We start from the raw sequence: 24885 nt of genomic DNA, 5'->3' as shown, positions 1-24885 counted from the left end.
TCAGTCGTGTCTGACTCTTTGCAACCTCATGGACTGTAGCCCACCAGGCTCCTCTGTCCATGGAGATTGTCCAGGCAAGAATACTGGAGTGGGTTGCCATGCCCTCCACCAGGGGATCTTCCCAACCCAAGCATTGAACCCAGGTCTCCTGCATTGCAGGTGGATTCTTTTCCAGCTGAGCTACTAGAGAAGCCCACGTTTCCACATATGTGCATATAAACTGTAATTTCAAAGTTTTGATGCAGATGTGTTCTGTCCCAACTTACAAATGTCCCGAAACTGCCCTGATTTTTAATGTTCCCGTGTCCAATTCCATCTGGGCCCTATTTTGTCAACCAGATCACTATGGCATCACAGCCACGATGAACCACACACTCCAATAAGATTAACATTTCTCCAGCACTTTCTAAGTGTCGGGTTCCAGCCTGTGCCCTGGGGAGACAGATGTGAATAAGACATAAGAGGACACTGATCTCCTGGGTTCACATTCTGGTGGAGAAGACAAACTAGGACATGAGATAAATAAGCTTTCAGACTTTGAAACAAATAAACCAGGATAATGGTATTTTTTTTTAAGGTTGAACATAAGAAATATTAATTCTTATAGAATTAGATTAATTCTCTTATTTGGTAATTCTAGTGTTTAGCCTCCCACAGAATTTAATTTCAACTGTATGTTTAATTTCCAGATTGCCAAACCTAGAGATTAGCCTAGTGGTAAGGGCAAGCCTTTAGTGAAAGACTGACCTTTTTCTCCATCATTCTTTCATTAAAATGTCCTGGGTGCCTACTCTAGGGCACCTGCTGTGCTAGGCATGTGTTGAATGAATTCTTGTTTCTGCAAGATCACACTTGGAAGCAGAGATTGACAAACCTGCCCCAGGACCCAAAGCCATAATGGGTGGAACTGAGATATGACTTCTGGGTAGAGTCAGCCCTCTCTATATGTGGATTTCTGCAGCTCAACCAATCTTGGATAGAAAAATTCAGGGGGAAAAAAAAAACTCCCAGAAAGTTCCAAAAAGCAAAATTTACTAAATTTACTAAATTTTGCCACGCTTCTGTAACTATTTATAGAACAGTCCCATTGTGTTTACAGCTATTTCCCTAGTATTTACATTGTATTATGTGGTATAAGGAATCTAGAGATGTTTTAAAGCATTCAAAGAATATGCATACGCTATATGGAAGTTGTATATAAAGGACTTGAGCATCCTTGAATTTTGGTATCTGGGGAAGGTCCTGAAACTCCCCTGGTTACTGAGGGAAGACTGTATGGCAATCTTTTTGCAAATCACAGCTACCTTCCCTTGTGCTCACAGCTTCGTGCTTTCACTCCCAGCAGGAAGTGGACCTGAATTTATTGAGGTACCTCCTTGCCTGGGAATTGTCCTTCCTTCTCCCTCCCCATTCTCTCCCCTGGTGGTTCAGACAATAAAGAATCTGCCTGCAATGCAGGAGGCCTGGGTTCAATCCCTGGGTCAGAAAGCGCCCTGGAGAAGGGAATGGCACCCCACTCCAGTATTTCTGCCTGGAGGATTATACGGAGAGAGGAGCCTGGCAGACTACAGTCCACGGGGTTGCAGAGAGTCGGACAGACTGAGCGACTAACATTTTCACTTTCACTTGCCTTGGAATTGTCCTCCTCCCTCCCCATCCTCCACTCCCAGAGCCATGACAATGCCCACCGATTGGAAGTGTTTGGATGTGTTTTACTAACCACTTGAATGATGAAGTGAAGGAAGTAGTTCTGGAGAGAGAAGCCCAGTAGAGAAGAGATGGCCTGATCCTGGTGACTTTCTTATCCCTCAAGAGGTCACACACACCTCTTGAGGCCTGGCTGTATTTCTGTCTTTGAGCTCTGTGTATCCTTATGCTAAATTTCCCTTTTCTGCTTAGGCTAGCTTGAGAACTTATTCTCATTTATCTGTCGATTTGGGAAGAGCTTGACTGATTCTTTCTGAAGTGTATATGACTAAAAGAACTCCCTAAAATATTTGTAGCACGGAGCCAGGAGCCAGTCCTGAGGCTAAATATTTTGTGTGTGTTATCTGACTTTCCCCCCAGGCCCTGATAGAGCATACCCATAAGTATGAAGCTATCAGCCCGGGATGTCAGACCTTGTAGGTTGCCTGGGTTTGGAGGGTCACGGAGAATCTGGGCAGATGGAACCAGCAAAGGGCTCCCTGGAGCATCAAATCTCCACCAGCACCTTCCCTGTCAATCCAGCTGAGAGGCCTGAGATGATGCAGATACCCCCTGGCTGTTTTCTCTCTTAGCAAATCTCGGTCGTGACATTAGAATATCACCACTACTCCCTCATTGCACAGGGGTTTTTTTTGTTTTTTTTGTTTTTGTTTTTTTTTGTCTTGTTTTTTGTTTTGTTTTTTTTTGGTCTGTTTCTTTGGCCATGCCTTGTGGCATTCAGGATCTTATTTCCTTGACCAGGGATCGAACCCATACCCCCTCCAGGGGAAGGGTGGAGTCAACCACTGGATGGCCAGGGAATTCCCATTGCATAGGTGTTTTTTATCCACTAAGGGAGAAAGCCAAAATAACTGCTCCAGGAAGCTGTGCGTGTGTCTTGGGAGGGGAGTTCCCCGGCCAAGCATGAGCCTCTTGAGACAGGAGAAGATGCAGGATTTGGCTAGGGCAGGTGTCCTGCAGTACAAGACCATGAGGTCTGCACAGAGGCGATGGCAGTGTGGCAGTGCCCAGGACCTGGACAATCTCCCCTCTCTCCCTTGGGGACTAAGGTAAGACAGAATGCTAGAGCAAGCGTCCCTTGTCTAGGGATGATCCCAGGCCCTCTGCACTTTATCCGTTGCTTCGTAACTTTCTCCTTCGTCTGCCTCATAGCTCCGCTGGGTGGGCTGCATCCACCCAGCATGAGAGAAGGGTAGAAACGGCATGTCCAGGCTGAATCCTGTCCCTTCCACTTACCAGCTGGAACAAAGTGCTTGGCTGCTCTGTGCCTCCGTACCCTCATCTGTAAAATGGGGATACTATGCATATCTTCCTCCTGGAATTGCTGAGAGGACTGAATGAGACAATGGATGGGAAGTGTCTGCACAGACACACCCTCCTTAAATGCCAGGGATCAGTGACAATGGAGATGGGTGTTACTGTTTTGTCTGTTTTGTAGGTGATGGCTTTGAGGCCAGAGAAGCCACGAGGCTTGCCAAACTGACTCAGCTAGACAGCAGTTATCCTTGGACAGGTTCCCCCAGAGCAGACCCTCAGGCGAGGATTTCTTGAGTACGAAGGTGCTCCCAAGGGGCCTGGGAAGAGAACGCACAGGGAGAAGAGAAGGAAACCTAACCAGGTGCAATGTCAGGCCAAGTTTCAACCCATGGGTGCAGAGGGGTGCTCCCCAGTGACAATTACTCCTCAGCGTCCTCGTCGGAAGCAAGGATGCCAAGCCTGTCCTGTTCCTGCTCCTCCAGGCAGTCTGGTCAAGGCCGCTCTGCGAGGGGCACAAACTTAGGCTTTCCCAGAAATCTGGCCATTTGGGTAAAACAGCTCCAGTAGCCCCAAGGCAGTCCTGCAAAAGAGTCAGGTGCTTGCTCAGATGGTAAAGAATCTGCCTGCAATGCAGGAGACCCGAGTTCAATGTCTGGGTTGGGAAGATGCCCTGGAGGAGGAAATGGCAACCTACTCCACTATTCTTGCCTGGAGGACTCCATGGACGGAGGAGCCTGGTGGCTCCTGGGGTGGGACAGAGTCGGACACGACTGAGCTAACACATACACACACACACACACACACAGGCTTGCAGCTGGAAGTGGAAGGGGTGTGGGGGTGGGGTGACACAGACTGTGTGCTCACTGGGTCTGGGCGTTTGTCTGGCGCACCAGCATCATCCTATTCAATGGTGAGAACAGGACCCCAGCCTGTAGCTTCTGGATTTAAGTTCCCTCTGCACCAGCTCCCCCTCCTCTCTGGAAGGACCTAATGCAGCCAGATAGGGTCTTTGCTGGGTGCCCTTCAGGGGCTATCAGCCGCTGCCCTGCTTTGGTGGCCACTTTGAAACAAGGGAGGCTGTCCCCACTCTGAGGACAAAGGAAGGCCCTCTCCTCAGTCTGCTTTTTGTCTTTGGAAATTTGTGGCAACCGTTTCAGTTTAAACATATGACAATTAAATCGTTAAGAGTTCCGATGCCAAATTAATTACCCAGTGGGAAAAAGGATCAATTGTGTAAATATATCATTTATGTAATGAGTCTTGGCTGTGATTTAGATGTCCAGATTGGTTTTCTTCCCGCTTCTGTCCTGAAAACAAGTCTAGCCTCTGGGCTAGGGCCAAACAAACAGCCTCTATTAGGTCCGAATGCGGAGCATTAAGTGGCCCAAATAGACAGGTGGGGGCAGGTGATACGGGGGCTGGGGGGTGGAGTGGGGGAGGGCGAGATTGTGGGAAAATTGGAGCAATTTGCCGAAATGAGCCAAGTTTGTCCTATTAGTCTTCATGTCTCTGCAGAAAATTACTCTTCAGAAACAGGGAGTGGAACTTAAACATCCCCTTAAATGACCCTTCAGGCCCACTCACTCCCCACCCCCACCCCCAACACCAGACCCAATGGTCCAGCTGTGACGGCCTCTCCTGGAAAAGGAGCTGCCGTCGGGTTCCGAGGCATGGCAGACACCTCCAAACGGTTCACATTCTGGGGCTTGTCAACAGTGGCCACCCAGCGTGTGGCCTGTCTGCCCAGCCAAAGATTCCAGCCAAGGCGGCAGGCAAGCTCCTCTGGGGGTGAAACGATCACCGCTTCGGATTCTAAAACACCACGTAACTAACTCTTTGTTGAGTGCCTACTTTGTGTTCTGTCCCTCCCCGACTCCCCCAGGCTCTCACCATGCTGCGTTTATTCATCTTTTTTTTTTGGCACTGCCCACAGCCCCACAGCTGACCCCAGTGTGTCTGAGAGCAACTGCCCTGGGTCATCCAGGTTCCCAGGGCCTGCATGGAGCACAGCACCTAGGCGACCCTCGAACTTGTCTACAGAATGTCGTCCACTCTCAGGGGGCTTGGAGTAGAGAGGGCAGTCTTCTCAGCCAGGTGCCTACCACCCCTGATCTCCCAAGGACCACCCTCCCCTTCTCTGAGATACAATCCCAGGCACATGGGCCTTTCTCTAATCCCTCCTTCCTTCCCTCTTTCTTTCCCTCCCTCCCTCCCTCCTTTCCTCTCTCCCTTTCTTCCCTTCCTTCCTCCCTTTCCTTTGCATAGGGAATTACTCTGCTGCTGCAGTAAAGAATTACATACTCAGTTGTGCCTGACTCTTTACGGACCCTATGGACTGTAGCCCACCAGGCTCCTCTGTCCATGGGATTCTCCAGGCAAGAATACTGGAGTGGGTGGCCATTTCCTCCTCCAGGGGAATCTTCCCCACCTAAGGACAAGTCTCCTGCATCTTCCGCATTGGCAGGTGGATTCTTTACCACTGAGCCACCTGCGGAGCCCATTTCCAGTAAAGAGTTAGTATGGTGAAAAGCAAGCTGACTTGAGTTTCAAGCCCAGTTCTGATTCCCAGAGATAAGAGGGGGAGACCCTGGAGGGGTTGTGCAAGGCTTTTGCCTCCCTGAAATTTAGTTTCCTGATTTGAATAACAAGGCCACTAGTTTGGGATTACAGGAGCCCCAGGAGCCCTGCTCCCTGGGGGTGGAATGTATCTGAGATGCCTATTCTGCCAAGAAAGGGACAGGAAGCTCCTTCTGGATTTCGATGGAATTCTGGAAAGGGTGAAACTTGGACAGTAAATGGTCCAGGAAGCCTTGGCCTTGGGGAAAATAAGATTGAAGGGGGGCAATTATGCATCAAATGCCATGTATTTGTCAGGAATTCATTGCTTAATTGATGCTTTATTGCTCCCGCTGACACATGTGTTCGAAATGAAATTGCATCTACAGGGGAGGAAGTGAAATTTATTTCTGCTTGTATCTTAATAGGGGGAATAAAGTGTCAATTAAACAATGAGGATGATATATATTTCATGGATGATCTGAAGAAGAAATATCACTCCCTAAAATGTTATTTTACAATTTATAATTATGAAGAGCCACAGTTCACACACTTTCCACTATTTAAAAATAGCAAAAAAGGTATCATTATTAAATAATACAAGAAAACTTCACTTTTAATAGAATAGGATAAAAATCCTACCAGTAACTGTTCTGCTGAGTTACCCACAAATTAATAATAGGTACAGGGCGGGGAACCAGGGAAGTAGAACGAAAAAAGATACCTCTTTTCCTCGATTTTGAAAATGAGATGGACATGTGACTTAGGAAGCCAGAATCATTGTAGGAGCTGCTTTCTAGGCTCCTGGGTGCCAGGTTGAACTTGAGCTTGATCCTAACTCTCAAAGTAACCTTGTTTGACAGGCAAGGAAACTGAGGCTCAGAGACCTGGCCAAAGGTCACACAGCAAACATGTAGCAAATCTAGGTCCTGAACTCAGGTCAACGTGACTCCAAGGACCCTCTCTTTCCTTTCTGTCAGAATGTATTTAACAGTTGAGAAGGAGAAAGTGTTCCTGAATGCAGGGATAAAGGTGAGGGAGGAAGGAGCTTATGGAGCTCGAAGGCCATCGGAAGAAAGTGGCGAGGAAGGAAATGGGACCCACAGGAAGTACAGGGAAAGAAAAGGCCACTGTGGACAGATAGCAGAGTTACATGCCTCTCATAAAGACTGCCTTTAGTTCAGAAATTAAACAGTTAAACCTCTACCTGCGTGATGAGATTCTGTCACTGGGGCGTCTGTATATCAAGTCATGTATCTTTAGTTTACTTTGCATTTATTTTGATTATCACATGGGAAGTTTAGGACTTTTCAAAATGTATATGGCCTCATTATGCAATCAAAAGATGCCTATGACTAAAAAACACAATCAGGAACATATCTTGCTGTAAATATGATAAAGAGTTATGTTCTTAATATGTAAAGTATGCATCATTGCAGAAATATTTAGCCAGTACAGATATCTAGGCAAAGAATGTAATCAGCAAATCTCAGACATAATGAACTGATTAGAGGTTATACTCTCTATCAAACAAATAAAATTAAAACAGCAATGAAATATTTTATTATTATTAAATTAACAAAACTAAGAGGAAGAGAATACTCAATGCTGCTGAGGATGAAGAGAAATATTCTTACATTACAGTTGGGGACATAAATCATTGTAAGTTTTCCAGAAAATAATTTGTCAGTATGATTAAGAACTTTTTAAAAGTTTGAACATTTTGCATAGTTTCCCTTTAGAATATATCCTAAAGAAATCATTATAAGCTTAAACTCAGATATATACACATAGATATATATTCCGCTGTTTTTGTAATATGATCTATACATGCAAAAGCTTAAAAAAACAAAACTGAGTATAGGCAGACATACCTAAGGGCTTCCCTGTAACTCAGATGGCAAAGAATCCGCGTGCCATGCAGGAGACCTGGCTTCCATCTTCAGGTTGGGAAGATCCCCTGGAGAAGGGAATGGCAACCCACTCCAGTATTCTTGCCTGGGAAAGCCCGTGGACAGAGGAGCCTGGCGGGCTACAGTCCACGGGGTCATGACAAGTTGGACATGACTGAGCAACGAAACACCACTACTAAACATGCCTACATGTGATGAAATGTCACACAAACCATCAAAAATGGTGTTTTTGAAGTTGAATTAATGACAAGGAAAAGTTCTCATGATACAAACTTAGTTAAAACTATTGTTCCAGGGACTTCTCTGGTGGTTCAGTGGTTAAGACACAGCACTTCCAATGCAGGGGTGCAGGTTTAATAATCCCTGGTAGGGAACCAAGATCTCACATGCCTTACAGCATGGCCAAAAACAAAGTAATATTATAAAAATATTGTTATAAAGCACAATATGAACATTTTAAAAAGCACTGTGTGTTTCTGTGTGTATAGGAAAAGAAACTTAAAAGTTTCCCAGTATTTTTTTTAATGATGAGATGAGTCTTCGTTACTGTTGCATAATTTTCACATTCTCTACATTACAAATATAATTTTGAAATCAGAAAAAATGTTTTTAAAAACAGTGAAGTATGTTTGAAATGGAACATTTAAAGGAAAGTATTTGGAGCGTATTTATGCTATTTGTGCCAAATTGCAAAATGAACTTAGGCAAGTAAGTGTGGGTTTCTGTTTAACATCCATTTGGGGTGAAACCTAAGGACAAAAAGACTGTCACATAAATTCAGGTAAGTTTATTTGAACAAATAATAGCAGATCAGAAATTCACTTAATGGTGAAGCTGATGGTTAAGAAGAAATTAAATAGGGTGCGCCCTGACAAGATCTGCCAGGTCGGTTAAACGGTGAATGAGTCTACGCCTGCAGATTCTGTCTAGGATCAGACTAATCAGAGTGGGTTTATATGTCTGTAGAGTATTTATTTTAGTAGACTTGTAGTTCCTAGATAAATGGACAATGGGATTTAGGATTTAGCTCATTTTAAAACTGGTGACCCTCGGTGGTCTCTCTTTTACTAAGTTAATGAAGACGGAGTTGGAACTGGTTTGGTTTGATTTGGTTTTTTGGCAGAAGGAAGAGCAAGACTTTTGTTTTACTTGTCTTGAAAGAATGATGAGAGAAGAGACAAAGAATAGCATGGTGTCCGTCCCCTTCTTCCCAACCAATGACTGGCTTGGAGCCCTGGTAAGGAGAGAAAACTGGGAACAGAAAGTGAAGGAGGTGTTTGCATAGGGAATTTGAGAGACTTTGAGCTCAGGCACAGGGAGGAGGCCAGTCAAGCCTCAGCACAGAGGGGACCTCCAGTGCCCCCAGGCGTGGGCTTCTGGTAGGCCCCAACGGAAGTGGCGGTGGCATCTGGCAGGAAGAGATTCTTTGCAAGGATATGGGGCTATTCAAGAAGAGCTGGGGACAGACTTGTACACACGACTATATTTAACATGGATGACCAACAAGGACCTGCTGTACAGCACAGGGAACCCTGCTCAACATTGTTTGGCAGCCTGGACGGGAAGGGAGGCTAAGGGAGAATGGATACATGTATATGTATGGCTGAGTCCCTTTGCTGTCCACCTGAAATTATCACAACATCGTTCACTGGCTATATTTCAATCTAAAATAAAAAGTTGTTTTGTTTTTTTAAAAAGAAGAGTTGGGTGGGCTGGAGACCTGACTCAGAAAAATGCAGCAGCCAAAGGAGTCTAGACAGTTGTTGGTCAGTCGCTCAGTTGTGTCCGACTCTTTGCAACTCCATGGACTGTAGCACGCCAGGCTTCCCTGTCCTTCACCATCTCTTGGAATTGGTTCAGACTTATGTCCATTGAGTCAGTGATGCCATCAAACTATCTCATCCTCTGTCATGCCCTTCTCCTCCTGCACTCAACCTTTCCCAGCATCAGGGTCTTTTCCAATCAGCTGGCTCTTCACATCAGATGGCCAAAGTATTGGAGCTTCAGCTTCAGCATCAGTCCTTCCAATGAATATTCAGGGTTGATTGCCTTTAGGATTGACTGGTTTGATTCCTTGCAGTCCAAGGGACTCTCAAGAGCCTTCTCCAGCACCACAGTTCAAAAGCATCAGTTCTTTGGTGCTCAGCCTTCTTCATGGTCCAGCTCTCAAAACTGTACGTGGCTACTGGAAAAACCATAGCTTTGACTATACAGACCTTTGTTGGCAAAGTGATGTCTCTGCTCCTTAATATGCTGTCTAGGTTTGTCATAGCTTTTATTCCAAGGAGCAAACTTCTTTTAATTTCGTGGCTGCAGTCACCCTCCGAGAGCACAAAGTACTAACAGAACTTTCTAGCTGGAGCTGGCTGCTGCTGAAGCTGCCATCATAGGACCTCACCGGCAGGGCCACCAGCCTGTTCTGGGAATAACCAGTAACTGCCCTGCTTCCTCCCAAGACGCACAATCCTGGCAGGAAATTGGATTGGTCAAGTCCGAGTCACATGCCGTGTTCTTGCTGCCTGGGGAGGGAAGACAGGCTTGCTGCACCTCTGTAGCTTCTGTAGCAGAAGCAAGCCTCTGCCTCCATCTTCAAGATCTGCTCAATGGTGGGAGTTCCCAGTATGTGGCTGGTATTCCCACGCTGTGTGGCCAAAACACAGCAAATGTCCACTGTACAACCCTGAGGTGTTGTGGAGGGGATTCAGTGCAAAAATGAAGATGGAGCACTTAGCACAAAGCCTGGAACACAAGATGGGTTCATTAATGCCTGCCACGAGCATTATTATAAAATATTTACTATTATTTTACTAATTATCACACGAGACCTAGACTTGAACAACTGAAGAACCTCCCAGGAACTCTAACTCTGGGAGAGTGATGCAAGTTTTTTGTAAAGGCAGTAGTAGGGGAGGGTGCTATTTAGTGGAATTCTAATGTGATAGCTTTTTCATAGAAAACACTCCATTAAGAAGGAGAAATCATCAATAATATCTAATCAATAAAGATCTAATCAATAACCAATACTGGCAACCAGGTGCTCTGAGCTCCATAGAATGGCTTTTATGGATGTCTTTGGAGTCTCAGATCATTCAGGAAGAAGAGGAATTTGGGGCAGAGGCTGCTAAATGCCTCTCCCAGCATCCTTTTGCCTCCTCCTGTAACAGACTCCAGTTTTTAGAAGGCACTTTGCTGCCTAGACTAAAGGACTTCCGTGCAGCTAAGAGGGTCCAGGCAATTAGATTTTAACCAACCAGGTCTAAGCAGAAGTGTGGTAAACATCTCAGGAAATCTGCTTAAGGTTTGTGTTCTGTGCAGCCCAATCCTCTCTAGCACAGCCTCAGCATCTTCACCTCCGTTTCATGGACGGGAGGCTGGGGCGCAGAGGGATTAAGCAACCTGTTTGGATGCCGTGAAATTGCAAGACTGATGAAATCAGGCCTTTTGCTTGGGGAACCACATCCTCTCAAGGTACCATTCCACCTTGCCTTTTGAAAAGTAAGCAAAATTGAGGTACAATTTGAATACCATCAAAATGCAGCAATTTAAAGTGTACAGCTTGATAGGTTGTGTCAAATGCATATACCGCGTAATCCCCACCACATCAAGAGAGAGCACTTCCATTTCCCCGGAGAGTTCCCGGCCACTTCTTTGCCATCACACTCCCTCCCCCAGCCTCGGGCGACCACTGACCTGCTTTCTGTCACTATGGATTAGTTTTGCGCGTTCTATGATTTCATATAAATGGACTTAGGCACTCTCTACTCTTTGGCGTCTGGCTTCTTCGGCTCAACAGAATGTTTTGGATCTTGATTCAGATTGTTGCCATTATCAGTAGCTCATTCATGCCTTTTTCTTGCTGACTAGTACACCAGGGTGTGGATATACTCACTATCTATTTACCTGTCGATTTGTATTTGAACTGTTTCCGGGTTAAAGCTGCTATGAATATTGTCGTGTAAGTCTGTGTGGACATATATGTCTGTTTTTCTTGAGTAAATGCTCAGGAGTGGAGTTGCTGGGTCCAAAGGGTAGGATTATGTTGAAGTTTATATGGAAGTGTCAAACAGTTTTCAGAAGTGTTTCATGGTATTTTTCCTTTTAAAAAACTGCTTTTGAAACTCTGATTTTTAAACAAGGTAATTTTGAAATACCTGACTTATTTAGATGAGGTTCAACCTATGCCCCTCAGGGTGACTTGCTGGGAGAATGTTTATTGTGTGTGTGTGTACTCAGTAGATTTTGCAACCACGTGCACTGTAGCCCACCGGGCTCCTCCAGGCAAGGAGAAGCATGGAATTTTCCAAGCAAGAATACTGCAGTGGGTTGCCATCTCCTTCTCCAGGGGATCTTCCCGACCCAAGGATCAAACCCGCATCTCCTGTGTCTCCTGCATTGGCAGGTGGATTGTTTACCACTAAGACATATGGGAAGCAGACAAGGAGGTGAATTAGTTTGTGCTCAGTCATTCAGTCGTGTCTGACTCTTTGTGACCCCATGAACTGTAGCCCATCAGGCTCCTCTGTCCATGGGAATGTTTACGACTCTCCTAAATCTGTATGTTGAAGCCCCAGCCTCCAATGTGATGATGTTAAGGGGCGGAGCCTTTGGGAGATAATCAGGTTGGGGTGAGTCTTGAGAATGGAGCCCCAGTGATGGGCTTAGAGCTCTTGTATGGAAAGAAGAGAGCAGAGACCTCTTTTCTCCCCGCCCTTTCTCTTCATCTCTGTCTCTCTCTCTCTCCCATGTGGAGACACAGCTAAGAAAGCAGCTGTTTACAAGCCAAGAAGGGGGATCTCACCAGAACCCAACCATGCCCACATCTTCATCTGACACTTTCAGCCTCCAAATCTGTGAGAAATTTCTGTTGTTTAAGATACCCAAGTGTATGGGATTTTGTTACAGTAGCCCAGTATGACTAAGGCAAAAATCCTCATTCAGCCTGTAAAAGTGACCTTGAACAGTTCCTTTACCTTGATAAGAAGTGGCCGCTTAGGCTGTAACACAGCTGATAATGATAGTATTAATATCCATCCAACCTGGTTGGGTAGGACTCAGTGAGATACTATTTGTGGACATGCCTGGCACATCATGGTGGCTCGTAATCTTGACATTAATTTATGATGAGGGATTTTACTGGCGAATAAGGCATCTTTTGTACCCTAGAGTCAGAGAGCAATCTATCATCACATTTTATAAGTTGTAGAAATAAGTCCTTTCAAATGGATTTGCCTCAACAGTTCATATTAGAATTGTTGACACTTCTTGGAGTCATCATAGTCTAGATGGCTGGGTGTAACTCAGCAGGTGGAAAGGCTGTTGACAGCATTAATTGTTTCATAAATAGTGTCAGGATGGGATTTTTTTCTGCCTTTGGCTTAAACCAAGTTACTGAAAAACCAATACTGTGCCATATGTTTATACTTTTCTTGGCACATAAACCAGATACTTTACAGACAGGGATGGGTAATAAAAGGCAAGTATTCACTCAAGTCACACGTTTGATTCTCCATCAAAGAAAAACAGCCATAACCATCCCAATTCCACTGAAATTTTTATCAGAATTAGTTGTAAATCTCAGACACTGGAGACAGCACCTTAAGTAGAAATGGCTACAGAACTAAGAAAACCCCCTGACCCCTTCTAAGTAGGCAATATGTCAGGTAAAATTTGGAACATGTTTCCCTTTTTTCATTGGCTTTCAGTATAGGAAATAAGTTAGGTGAAATAAATTTCACATTTGAAAAACCAAAAACCAAAGAGTTGCCACCATTTACTGTAAGGGTAAATCTGGGACCCACTGGAATTTTTAATAGTTGAATTATTTTAGGTAAATGACCTCAAGAACGGCTGGCTGGCTTCCTAGTGGACCTGTGAATTGCATCATGAATTGCATGCGTGTTAAGCGGCTTCAGTCGTGTCTGGCTCTTTGCAACCCTGTGGACTGTAGCCCACCAGGCTTTTCTGTCCATGGGGATTCTCCGGGCAAGAATACTGGAGTGGGTTGCCACGCCCTCCTCCAGGGGAGCTTCCCAATCCAGGAATTGAACCCTTATCTCCGGCATCTCCTGCATTGGCAAGCAGGTTCTTAACCATAGCGCCACCTGGGAAGCCCTGCATCATGTGTGTATATTTGCCACCTAAGTATATTCCCCAATAACCAGAGAGTTGAGAGACTGATTCTGCCCGAGCGCATGCCCTGGCAGAGTGTGGGATCCAAGACTTGGCCCTGTTCTTGCCTCCGAAGCTCTGTTGCTGCGCCCCTCTACAAGTGTGAGAATTGGAGCACAGTCACACGTGACGCTGGGATCTCAAGTTTCATTTCTTTATCCCCCTGCCTACTGTTTCGTGTTGTCACGCTGCCCTAGGCCCCAGGAAGACACTGGCACCTGAGCTGGGCTTGCTGGGGGGGACATGTCAGTCTCCCAGGTGGCAGATAGCTGTGTCATTGATACTTGAGGCTGATTTAAAGAACTCACCAGAGTGTTTTTGTCACCTGGCACCCCATTCATTTCGGACTTCTGCCTTCACACCTCTACCTGGAAGAGCTGCTGGCTTGCCCACTAATTCACAGGCACGGTCCAAATCCAGCCTTTGTCTGGAGCCTCTGCAGTGACTACAGGACACCCCTGTCTCCTCCTGGGGCAGGCTAGGGGCCTGTCTCTATTGGGGTGATGTAGGTTCTTAGAGGATAAGGTTTGGAGCTGGAAGGGCCCTCGCATATTAGCACCCGCTTCTTTTCTCAGGGAGGAGCCTCTGTCTCTAAAGGCAAACACAGACCCACAGCAGATGGAACAGACAGGAGAGAAGCTGCCCCCGAGGAAGCTGGGGGTGGAGGTGGGTTTCAAACAAACCCACCATTTTACCCGTGAGAACATGTGCCTGCAGCTTCACATTTCTGACATTTTTTTTTTTTTAAAGCAGAATGCAATGCAGTTGCAAGCATTTAATTTTTTTCCAGAAGAAATTACTAGAAAGTTTTGACAGTGATTCCCTTTGTGGGAGGGGCTGAGGGAGCGGTGGCTTCTGCTTATTTCACATCTTTTTATTCAAGAGGCAGCAGAACATAATGTTACACTAAAGGGCGCTAGAGAGGTGGTGTTGGTTTCAAAACTCAGTGCTGCCCCTTGGTCCCTGTTCTCCGGGGGAAACTTGGCCACGATGCTCACATGCTCTGAGTGTTCACATCCTCCTTCACAGGCAGAACTGATGGTCGGGGCTGCTTTGCACAGTTTTTGTAGACTGAAAACTACATGTGGAAGTGAAGTTAGTCACTCAGTCGTGTTTGATTCCTTGAGACCCCATAGACTATAGCCTGTCAGGCTCCTCTGTCCATGCGATTCTCCAGGCAATAATACTGGAGTGGGTAGCCATTTCCTTCTCCAGAGGATCATCCCGACCCAGGGATCAAACCTGAGTCTCCTGCACTTCAGGCAGATTCTTTACCATTTTAAACCCCCGGGGAAGCCCAAGAACTACATGAATGCTCTATAAATATTGGCTACTTCTCTCTTCTTCCTAAACTTTCTGAGTATACCTACCCCCTTTATTTTATTTTTAAATCTTTATTGAATTTGTTACAATATTGCTTCTGTTTTATGTTTTGATTTTTTGGCTGTGAAACATGGGGGATCTTAGTTCCCCAGCCAGGTATCGAACTCACATCCCCGGCATTGAAAGGCGAAGTCTCAACCACTGGACTGCCAGTTAAGTAGCCCCTTTATTTTAAAAATCTCAATATGTATTGTCTATGCAATAAGATAATTGAATTTTCTTCTTGATAATGTCCTCTGTTTATAAAATCCTAGTAAGCATTTCACAAAATAAGACATCATTGCCTCAACGTTTGTGCAAGAGAGACCCACACAAAAGGGGAGACTAGAGAAGCTGTGGGGCAGCCTCTCTCCGGGGTGACATAGACAGAAATCAAATAGGAGGTGCTGGGCACCTAAGCTCCCTGGGTCGTGCTGTCTGTCTGCCCCAGTTTGGCTGGGCCTCTGCTGGTCTCATCGGCTCCTATGGATGTGATGGCTGCCTGAAGTATGTCTGGGGTCATTAGTCTGGAAAAGACTCATTCTAGAAAGAATCAGGTCCTCTGTCCTCCTGCCCATCCCAGCCCCCCGCCTCTGACAAGACTGCGGAAACTTTTTTTTCTTTAAATTACATTTTAATTAAGAAAGTCACCCTTTGGTGAAAATTGCAAGATTCTTGTACTTAAGAATCAATAAAATGTGCACCGTCTAAAATGAGATTAATAATGGCCAAACTCTCTATTTTGGGTGCAATTATTTATTCATCAAAGAAAACCAGCTGCTTAAAACCATAGTCCATCATGAACGCCTAAGACACTTCCACTTCAATTCTGTTGTTAAAAGTCCCTTCTATTGCTCCATCTGGTGTTAAATATAAAAAGCAGGAAGGCTCATTCTCTACCTGCATACATTTTAAATAAGAATTTCAACATTATCTTGTCCATTTAAAATAATTGTATGAAAATGTGAAGAAATATGATCTTGTAAAAGCTGCAGTCTGACGCACCCAGGGAGTGAGCGAGAAAGAGCAAAGCCGCTATTATTTAAAATTCATGGAGATCATGGCAAGATTGATCGCAAGAAGTTCCTTCCTAAGACTAGCCAGGCAGGAGGCTGAGGCCTGGCTGGGGGTTCAGCCAGGACCCCAGCCCCCAAAATGGTCCAAGGTCATTCATTGCCCCAGCCTGGACAGAGACAGGACCGGGGCAAGCAGAGGGTGTCCCTGGATTCTTTCACCATACAGGTCCCCATCAGGCCCGCCCTGGGGAACGGTGGATGGGGACCAACATCTCAGGGGTCTGGGCAAGGCTAAGCCTTGTTCCGTGGGCAGGGGCAGGTGGAGGCTGGCTTGTGGGGCAGGAAACTCAGACCAGGGCTGAGGACCAGAAAGGAGAAGATGTAACAACCGCCTGCGCAGAGTTTCAGCTGGAGTTTGAATAAGCTACCATCTCACTGTTGTTATCACTGCTCCCAAAGGGAGAGGTGGCCGAGATCACGGTACTTCCCTTCATCTGTATCTCTACCTCCCAACCGACCTCTGCTGTGAGGGGTCCTGGAGTGAGCCAGGGACTTTAGTTTCAGTTCCCCTCTTTTCTCTCTCTGTGATTGGATTAGTTTCCTAATGCTGCTCTTGCAAAGCCCCGCAACTACAGTGGTTTAAAAAGACATAACTTTGTTATCTTTCAGCTCTGTGGTTCAGAAGTCTAAAACGAGTCTCATCAGGATAGAAGCAAGGTGTCTTTGGGGCAGGATTTCTTCTGATTCTTTAGAGGAGAATCTGTTTCCTGGCCTTCTCCAGCTCCTACTCATCATCCTCTGCCCCACACTTCCTTCCCTCATCTTTAAAGCCAGGGAGGAAGGGGTGAGTCCTTCTCACACAGAGGCGCTCTGTGTCTCCCAGCTCTGTCTTTCTTCTGCCATGCTATCATGGCAAGGATTATATTGGACACTCTCTGCAACTCAAAACCCTTAACTTCATCACATCTGCAAAACCCCTTTTGCCGTGAAGGTAACATATTCCCAGGTTAGGGATCAAGATCTGGACATCTGTGGGAGCCATCACTCTGACCACACAATTGGACAAGTCTCTTGGCCTTTCTGGGCCTCAGAGTCTTTATTCTAAGGTGGAACTGTAACCAGTACCTTATGGTGTTTTGTGAGAGTCTAAGGAGCTCCTTGGAAGGAAGGCTATGACAAACCTAGACAGTGTATTAAGAAGCAGAGACATCACTTTGCCTACAAAGGTCGGTATAGTCAAAGCTATGGTTTTTCCAGTAGTCACATACGGATGTGAGAGCTGGACCATAAAGAAGGCTGAGCGAGCGCTGGAGAATTGATACTTTCGAATTGTGGTGCTGGAGAAGACTCTTAAGAGTCCCATAGACAGCAAGAAGATCAAACCAGTCAATCCTAAAGGAAATCAACTGGAAAGACGGATGCTGAAGCTGACGCTCCAATGATTTGGCCACATGATGCAAGCAGCCGACTCATTGGAAAAGACCCTGATGCTGGGAAAGATTGAGGGCGGGAGGAGAAGCGGGTGACAGAGGATGAGATGGTTGGATGGCATCACTGACTCAATGGACGAAAATTCTGAGCAAACTCTAGGAGATAATGAAGGCCAGGAAAGCCTGGCACGCTGCAGTTCATGGGTCACTAAGAGTCGGACACGACTTAGTGACTGAACAACAGCAATAAGGAGATACAGCAATAAGTGTGTTTTGTAATCTGTTAAATTCCTTATAGAAAGAAGATTTTTTTTTTGGTGCATTTAAATAAAGTTGGTTAAAGAGTCCTCTGTTGGTGATGGATTCTGTTGACTTGCATTTAACATTTTTTCCCCTCCCTAAATCAGTGCTTGTTTGCAGGCAGCTCAGTTCCTGGTGTGTCCAAAACCTCAGATTGGGGGTAAACTCTGAATTTTAGGGTGTTCTGTGTGTGCACCTGCAGCCGGCATATGGCCACTTGTAGCCTTTGCTTCTTGGTCTGCAGGGAGCCCAGGACAGAACCGGCCCCACACATGCAGAAAAAAGGAATCAGTGATACGAAGGCTCCATGGCAATAATTGGGGAAGCACTGATTCCCTGCTGATAAGAGTTCTGTGGTGCAAAAAATCATTGCCTGCAGGTCACTCTTGGACGGCACCCCCACTTCCCCATTGGAAACAGGTGATGAGGGGAAGTGGTTCCCACCCCAGGCCCTCACTAGCATCCTCCAGACTGTGTTTGGCAGATGAAGCCCCTGAGGCTAAATTCCAACAGGTGTCTGGTTGATTCAGGTTCAGCGTGGGGCTTGGTAATCACCAAGTTCTATGAATCTGCATCTAGAAATTGACCGTCATGCATTCACCGTTCGAGGGCTTCTGGAAGTGTACCCTGAGATCCCCTGAGGGTCACCTTGGGAGATGGCTGGGAGTGTGTTCAAGTGCAGATTTCCGGGCACCCCCAACCTCAGAGCTGACACCTAGGACTCTGCGTGTGGACCCCAAGCTCCCCAGTGATTCCACTGAGCTCCCAGCCCGGAGAACCAGCTCTGACCACAGGGTCAGCTGTGGGAAAACGGGGCTCAGCGCACTTCCATCTGAGCCCCCTTTCTTCCCCCCAGGTCACCTAGAGCTTCTTTCTCAGGACAGTGAATTCAGGGTTGGCTTTCACCACCCTTCCCAGCTTCAGCCTCTCCAACGCCACGGATCCTCAGGTCCTACCCCGAAAGAAACCCCACTTGGGGAGAAGAGCTCTGGACATTAGGAATTTCCCTACAGAAGTGGATAGGAGAAGGGGCCAAAGGGCCTAGCCCCCCTCAGCCGGCCGCACCCCCATATTTCCTCCCTGCAGGTGAGCCAACACCTGTCTCCAGCTTGCCCTCGGCCGCCCGAGAGTGCCTCACCCCTCCCCATTTTTCCCTTTAAACTCTGTCATTTGTACAGCCTATTAACCTTTAACTTTATGACTACCCAAAGATGAAATACTGCAGCATTTAAGGCTGAGAACACTCCAGCCCTACCTTCTTAGTTTGCAACAGGGGTGAAGCACTTTCTCTTAAATCAGTCATTTTTAATATCAGTCACAGAGACGCTACCCACAGAGAGTATTTTTGGCTCCACGTACCCAGCTGATTCATAATAAATGTTGCAGTGCTGGTTCCTACCTCCACACGGCCCCTAGGAGCAGCCGGAGCTCTTCCCATTAACTCCAGGGATAAAATACTCTGTATTAATAATGCCACCACCAGCGGAATGCCTACCGTGGGCTGTGTTAGGTGCGCGAGTTCAGATCCTCCTAAAGGCCCTGCTGAAATACACGTCCTCACCTCCTTTTTCAGATGAGGAGGCTGAGGCTCAGAGAGGTTAGGCAGTTCGACCAGGGGCACCCAGCTACTGAGTGGCTGGGCTGGAATTGGATCCTAGGTCTGTTTGATTCCAAATTCTGTGAAAACCAGTCCAAATCGTCTCAGTTTGTCTTTGCCAGGCTAGTCATCCTAGAACTTCGGGTGGCAGTGGCTGCCTCAAATTGCAAGCGGCCTCCTCTGAGGGGCAGTGGAGAGCCTGAGAACGTGGTGGCTTTGAGATCCAGCTCTGACACTGGCCTAAGGATGACCAGCCATCCCAGTTTGTCCGGGACTGCCCTGGTTTCAGATCCGCCTGCAATGCCAGAGACCCGGGTGCGGTCTCTGGGTCGGGCAGAGTCCCTGGAGAAGAGAATGGCATGCCACTCCATGTATTCTTGCCTGGAGAATCCTGTGGACAGTGGAGCCTGGCAGGCTACAGTCAGACATGACTGAACGACTGAGCATGCCCTGGTTTCTGCACTGGAAGTCTCATGTTAACAGGAAGAGTTGGTCGGCTTATTTACCAGTGACTTGCTACCTCTGAGTCTTGGGCTCCCGGCTGTGAAGTGGGAACAGTGCTTTCTGCCTCATGGGGGCAGGGGAGGGTCTCGCACAGAGTGGTATCTGGCAGCCTGGCTCGGACCCGAATAGGGTGAATTAGGACCCAGAGAGAGACTGGTCACCAGGGAAACCGAGTGATCAAAGGTAGATCTGAGGATGGACTTTTGGGAACTTGGGAACCAGCAGAGATTTGGTCTGAGCTTGAACCCACTCCCTCACCTTGCTTTGCGGTTCTCTCTAGCACTGGCCCCTCTCCTGACCTGTTGTGGATTCACACAGTGTGTCTGTTTTATTGCCCGACCAGCAGCTAAGCTCCAGGAGGTAGGGGCTTTCGTCTGCTTGCTCCACTGTGGCCCTGACACCTAGAACAGGACCTGGCGCTTAGTAGGCTCTCAGTGCCATTCTGGTGAACGAAGTGAATGAATGAACAAAGGAAGCAGGGACCTGGGCTGGGGGGCTCTCTGCTACGGAGGAGCAGCATCTGATGGTGACAGACTCAAGGTGAGCTACGGAGGGGGCCGCCAAGGGTCACTCAACCCCTGGGGGAATCCTGGGACCAAGTCTCTGCTTTGCTGCTTCCGGAACCCGCTCTCCATCAAGGCTACCTGGTGGCCTGGATTCTTTGTGGCATTTCTCTCCCACAGAATACATATCCCTGAAGCTGAATCTGGACTGTGACACCCTCTGGTCCTGGGTGTTCGACCAGTCAGGCCTTTTCTCTCTGAAGCTAAGACTCAGGATTCCTGGCAGGAAACTCAGGATGTCTGCACCTGTGTGACACAGGCTGTGATAAACTGGCCCCCAAATACCACACTGACCAGAACTCCACTGCCTGAGCCCGGCAGTGGGCAGCCCCAAAGGCTCAGCTCCACGGAACTCAGAGCAGATTAGGGGGCACTTCCCTGGTGGTCCCAGGTGGTGCCAGTGGTAAAGAGCCCGCCTGCCAGTGCAGGAGACGTAAGAGACATGGGTTCATTCCTTGGGCTGGGAAGATCAGGTGGTGCTAGTGGTAAAGAGCCCGCCTGCCAGTGCAGGAGACGTAAGAGACATGGGTTCAATCCTTGGGTTGGGAAGATCCCCTGGAGGAGGGCATGGCAACCTACTCCAGTATTCTTGCCTGGAGAATCCCAAGGACAGAGGAGCCTGGCTGGCTAAGGTCCATCGGGTTGTAAAGAATCAGGCACGACTTAGTACACATGCACGCCCGCACCTAGTGGTCCAGTGGCTAAGAATCCCTCTTGCGATGCAGGGGAACATGGGTTCAATCACTGGTCAGGGAACTAAGATCCCACGTGCTGTGGAGCCACTAAGCCCACGAGCCACAAATACTGAGCCCACGAGCCACAGCTAGAGAGTCCGACCACCACAACGAAAGATCTGGCATAACCTAAGGAATATCTCATGTGCCCCAATTAAGACTCAATGCAGTAAAATAAAATAAATAAATAGATAAATAAATATTTTGTAAAAAGCAAATTAGGGAGGGAGACTCGGCACCCATGTAACTCATGCATTAGGCCCAACTCTGATGCTCCTGACTTGTTAACATTTATGTAAAAGTTTCCTTCTTGTTTTGGTCCCATTTTATGGTTAGTATAAGGCCAGTCTGAAAGATAATATATTGTGACTGTTATATTATTTATTTTCAAGCCAACTTATTGATTATTGCGTGCTGAAAGTGACAAATGGTGTCTGTGCAAGGCACGGTCAGCAGGTTCTATTAAAGAAATGATAGTGTTGCTCACGGATTGTTAAAAGGTTCAGTTTAGGTTCTTTATAGGTTTATATCCATCACTATTTAATGACCAAATGATGAAAAATATGAGCTGTGGGGACAATTTTTTTTCTGTTGGAGCTTTATGTTTAAGCAGTTAGCAAAATAAGATACTCCATTTTTGTGGGGGAGTAGAGGAGCGGTGAAGGGGATACAGTGAGATTTTATTTCTCCAGATTTCATAAGTTGTAATAATTAATGTTGAGGATATTTCACCGAGCCGGAGGATGCTGAAGAGGAGAGGGCTGCCAGGCTGGGAGAGAAGCCATGAGAACTTCCCACCCAGCGTTCCGGGTGGTGAGAATTCTGCTGGTTTCAGCTTCTGATTGTAACCATCCGTTTCTGGTGGTGTTGGTGGTGATGCAGGTCTGGGGCTCAGGCCAAGGTGAAACATCAAAGGATGGGCCTCCTGGGGAGAGATCTCTCCAGATGGCTAGAATGGGCCTGGTGGGAAGAGGAGTCCCCAAGGCAGAGAAGGGAGCCCAGATTCTGCACAGAAGGTGGATGGGCTACAAAGGCAGAGGCCCCCAGGGCCACCTGAGAGAGGTGTGCGGTGACCAGACACTCTCCGAGGCACTCCGGGAAGCTGTTGTAGATGACTGGGCATCCGAGTGCCCAGAGGCTCAGCCTTGGCACTTTAGATGCTGAGCCAAAGAGCACAAGAAATGCCCCGATAGCGTGCTGCTGGCTCAGGGGCTTCCATCAGCCAGCTGTTGGCAGTCCAGGCTCTGCAGCGCTGGGGCAGGCTCACCGAGGACGCCTGCAGGGAGCAACACTCTTGGGAGGCACAGGGCAGACGGGAGGACCTGCAGCACTTGCCTCAGCTGTCCAGTCTTTGCAGGGGTCTCTGCGAGCCAGGCCCTCTCTCCCTCTGCCCTGGATGGTACACCCGAGAGTCTCCTCTCCACGCGTCCATATGCACCGAGTCACTTCAGTCGTGTCTGCCTCTTTGTGACCTGTGCATTGTAGCCCACCAGGTTCCTCTGTCCATGGGATTCTCCAGGCAAGAATACTGGAGTGGGCTGCCATGCCCTCCTACAAGGGTTCTTCCTGACCCAGGGATCGAACCCACATCTCTTATGTCTCCTGCATTGGCAGGTGGGCTCTTTACCACCAGTGCCATCTGGGAAGCTCCTCTTTCCTCTAGGAACTCTGAAACTAGCTCCAAAGGACTGGTGCTAATGACGAGTGGAGTGTCCAGGTGGGGGGCATTCGGTGGGAGCAGGGCAGGGGACAGATTTGAAGATGTTCACTAGGCTTGGAAGACACAGAGCTGCTCCCCCAGCTGCCATTCCCTTTGCTTGGACACTAGCCAAACTACATTTCCCAGACTCCCTTGCAGTGAGTGGGGGCTCACCAGGCAGGGGTCTTTCTGTCAAAAGTATAAATAGAACAGGCAGACTCAACTTGTTTGCATTTGCATTACATTTACTCCAAAATAGCTTTCCCAAACTAATTCCCAAAATGAAGAGTCGATGCCTGCAATTCCTACTTTGGTGTGAAACTCTGCCATTTTCTCTACTATCACATAAAAATGCCAACTTTCCAGGGAGGGCCTCAGCCCTTTTCCATATCATACTACTTTCCCACAGCTGCTGTAACAAATTACCACAAATTGGGCTCCTTCAAGGGCTTCGCAGGTGAAAGGGCTTCAGTGGTTTAAAAAAAAAAAAAAATCTGCCTGCCAAACAGGAGACCCGGGTTCGATCCCTGGGTTGGGAAAATCCCCTGGAGAAGGAAATGGCAACCCACTTCAGTATTCTTGCCTGGAGAATTCCATGGACAGAGGTGCCTGGTGGGCTATAGTCCATGGGGTCGCAAAGACTCGGACATTACTGAAGCGACTAAGTACACACGCCCCAAGAGACACTCCTGCTGTTCTCTGGAAGAGCATGTGTTTCACCTTAAAAATATGCTAAATGTCTGCCCCTTAGGGATGGCCATTCAAAAACAGGAGAGTGGCTAGGAAACTTCCAAAAGTTCTGCTTTGTTCTCATCCCCCCTCCCCTCACCTCCTACAGCTACTCACCCAATCTTGAAGGTTATAGCAGCAAAACAGAACTCTCTTAGGGGTGATTCTATTGCTAGGAGTAAAGCCCATCAAGACCAGTTTGAGTCAAGGGGGATTTTCTAGGACACAGAGAAATTCATGGAACCCAGGGGCAAGAATGGGAAGCCCCAATGGCTCAAGAGGTAAAGAATCCACCTGCAGTGCAGGAGATGCAGGAAACATGGGTTTGATCCCTGGGTCAAGAAAATTCTCTGGAGAAGGAAATGGCAACTCACTCCAGAAGGTGATGGCAAACCCACTTGGCTGGAGGAGCCCATGGACAGTGGAGCCTGGCTACAGTCCCTGGGGTCGTGCAGAGTCAGACACGACTGAGCACACATGTGCAGCAGCTAAGGGCAAGAACATGACCATCCTCACACAGTCAGGAACCAGGAGCCAGCTAAGGCCCTGCATTTCTGGGGTCCCACAGCCCCTCATTTTCTCTTCAAATTAATAGAGAGGTGCCCTCTGGGTCAGGCATTCACTGGTTCTCCCAGCAGTGTGTCCCCCTGCTAACTGTGTAAACATTGTGCAAATGCACATGCTGGTTCCATCCTGGGAGGGCACAGGTGGGCAGTTTTCTTGCAGAGGGGTCAGGCAGATGGGCACCCTAGAAAGCCTCTACAAGGACCTTAAAATAATGCCCTCACTTTGAGAGGGACCCCGGGAGGATACTCCCGAAACTTCACAGGTGCCATCCTGCTGCTCTTTTTCTACCTAAATTCTGAGTCTCACCTTTGCTCAGAACAGTCAGTCCCAGCCACTAGCCAGTTCCTTGAAGCAAGTCCTCAAGTAAATTCCCCAAAGTGAAAAGGCGGGCTTTACGTGTACATGCTTGTAGGTACATATTTACTTATCCAGCTATGTATTCTCAGCGATGTACTGCTTTCTGTGGCAAAGACAGGCTGGTTATACAGCAGTGGATGGGTCAACATGAGATGACCTGCAAGGCTGGACTAAAAGTCACAGTCGCGAGTTCAGAGACTCGCCCACATGTAAGGGGCAACCAGCCCCTCTTGGTGTCGGCCAGGTTGGAGGAAGCTGAGAACTTTGGCCACACATCTAGGTCTTACAGTGTCATCAGCCAAGATGAGGGAGGAGCCCTGAGCTTCTTCACCTTACACGGGACACTTCTCTGGGAGTGGTGGCTTGGGGACTGCTGAGTCCCTGAGACACAGCCAAGGAAAATCCACCAGTTGTCCACTGAGCTGC

This window comes from Bos indicus, chromosome 26 (genome assembly GCF_029378745.1).
Source record: "Bos indicus isolate NIAB-ARS_2022 breed Sahiwal x Tharparkar chromosome 26, NIAB-ARS_B.indTharparkar_mat_pri_1.0, whole genome shotgun sequence".
Classification (NCBI taxonomy): Eukaryota; Metazoa; Chordata; class Mammalia; order Artiodactyla; family Bovidae; genus Bos; species Bos indicus.
Note: the sequence above shows the minus strand (reverse complement) of the source record.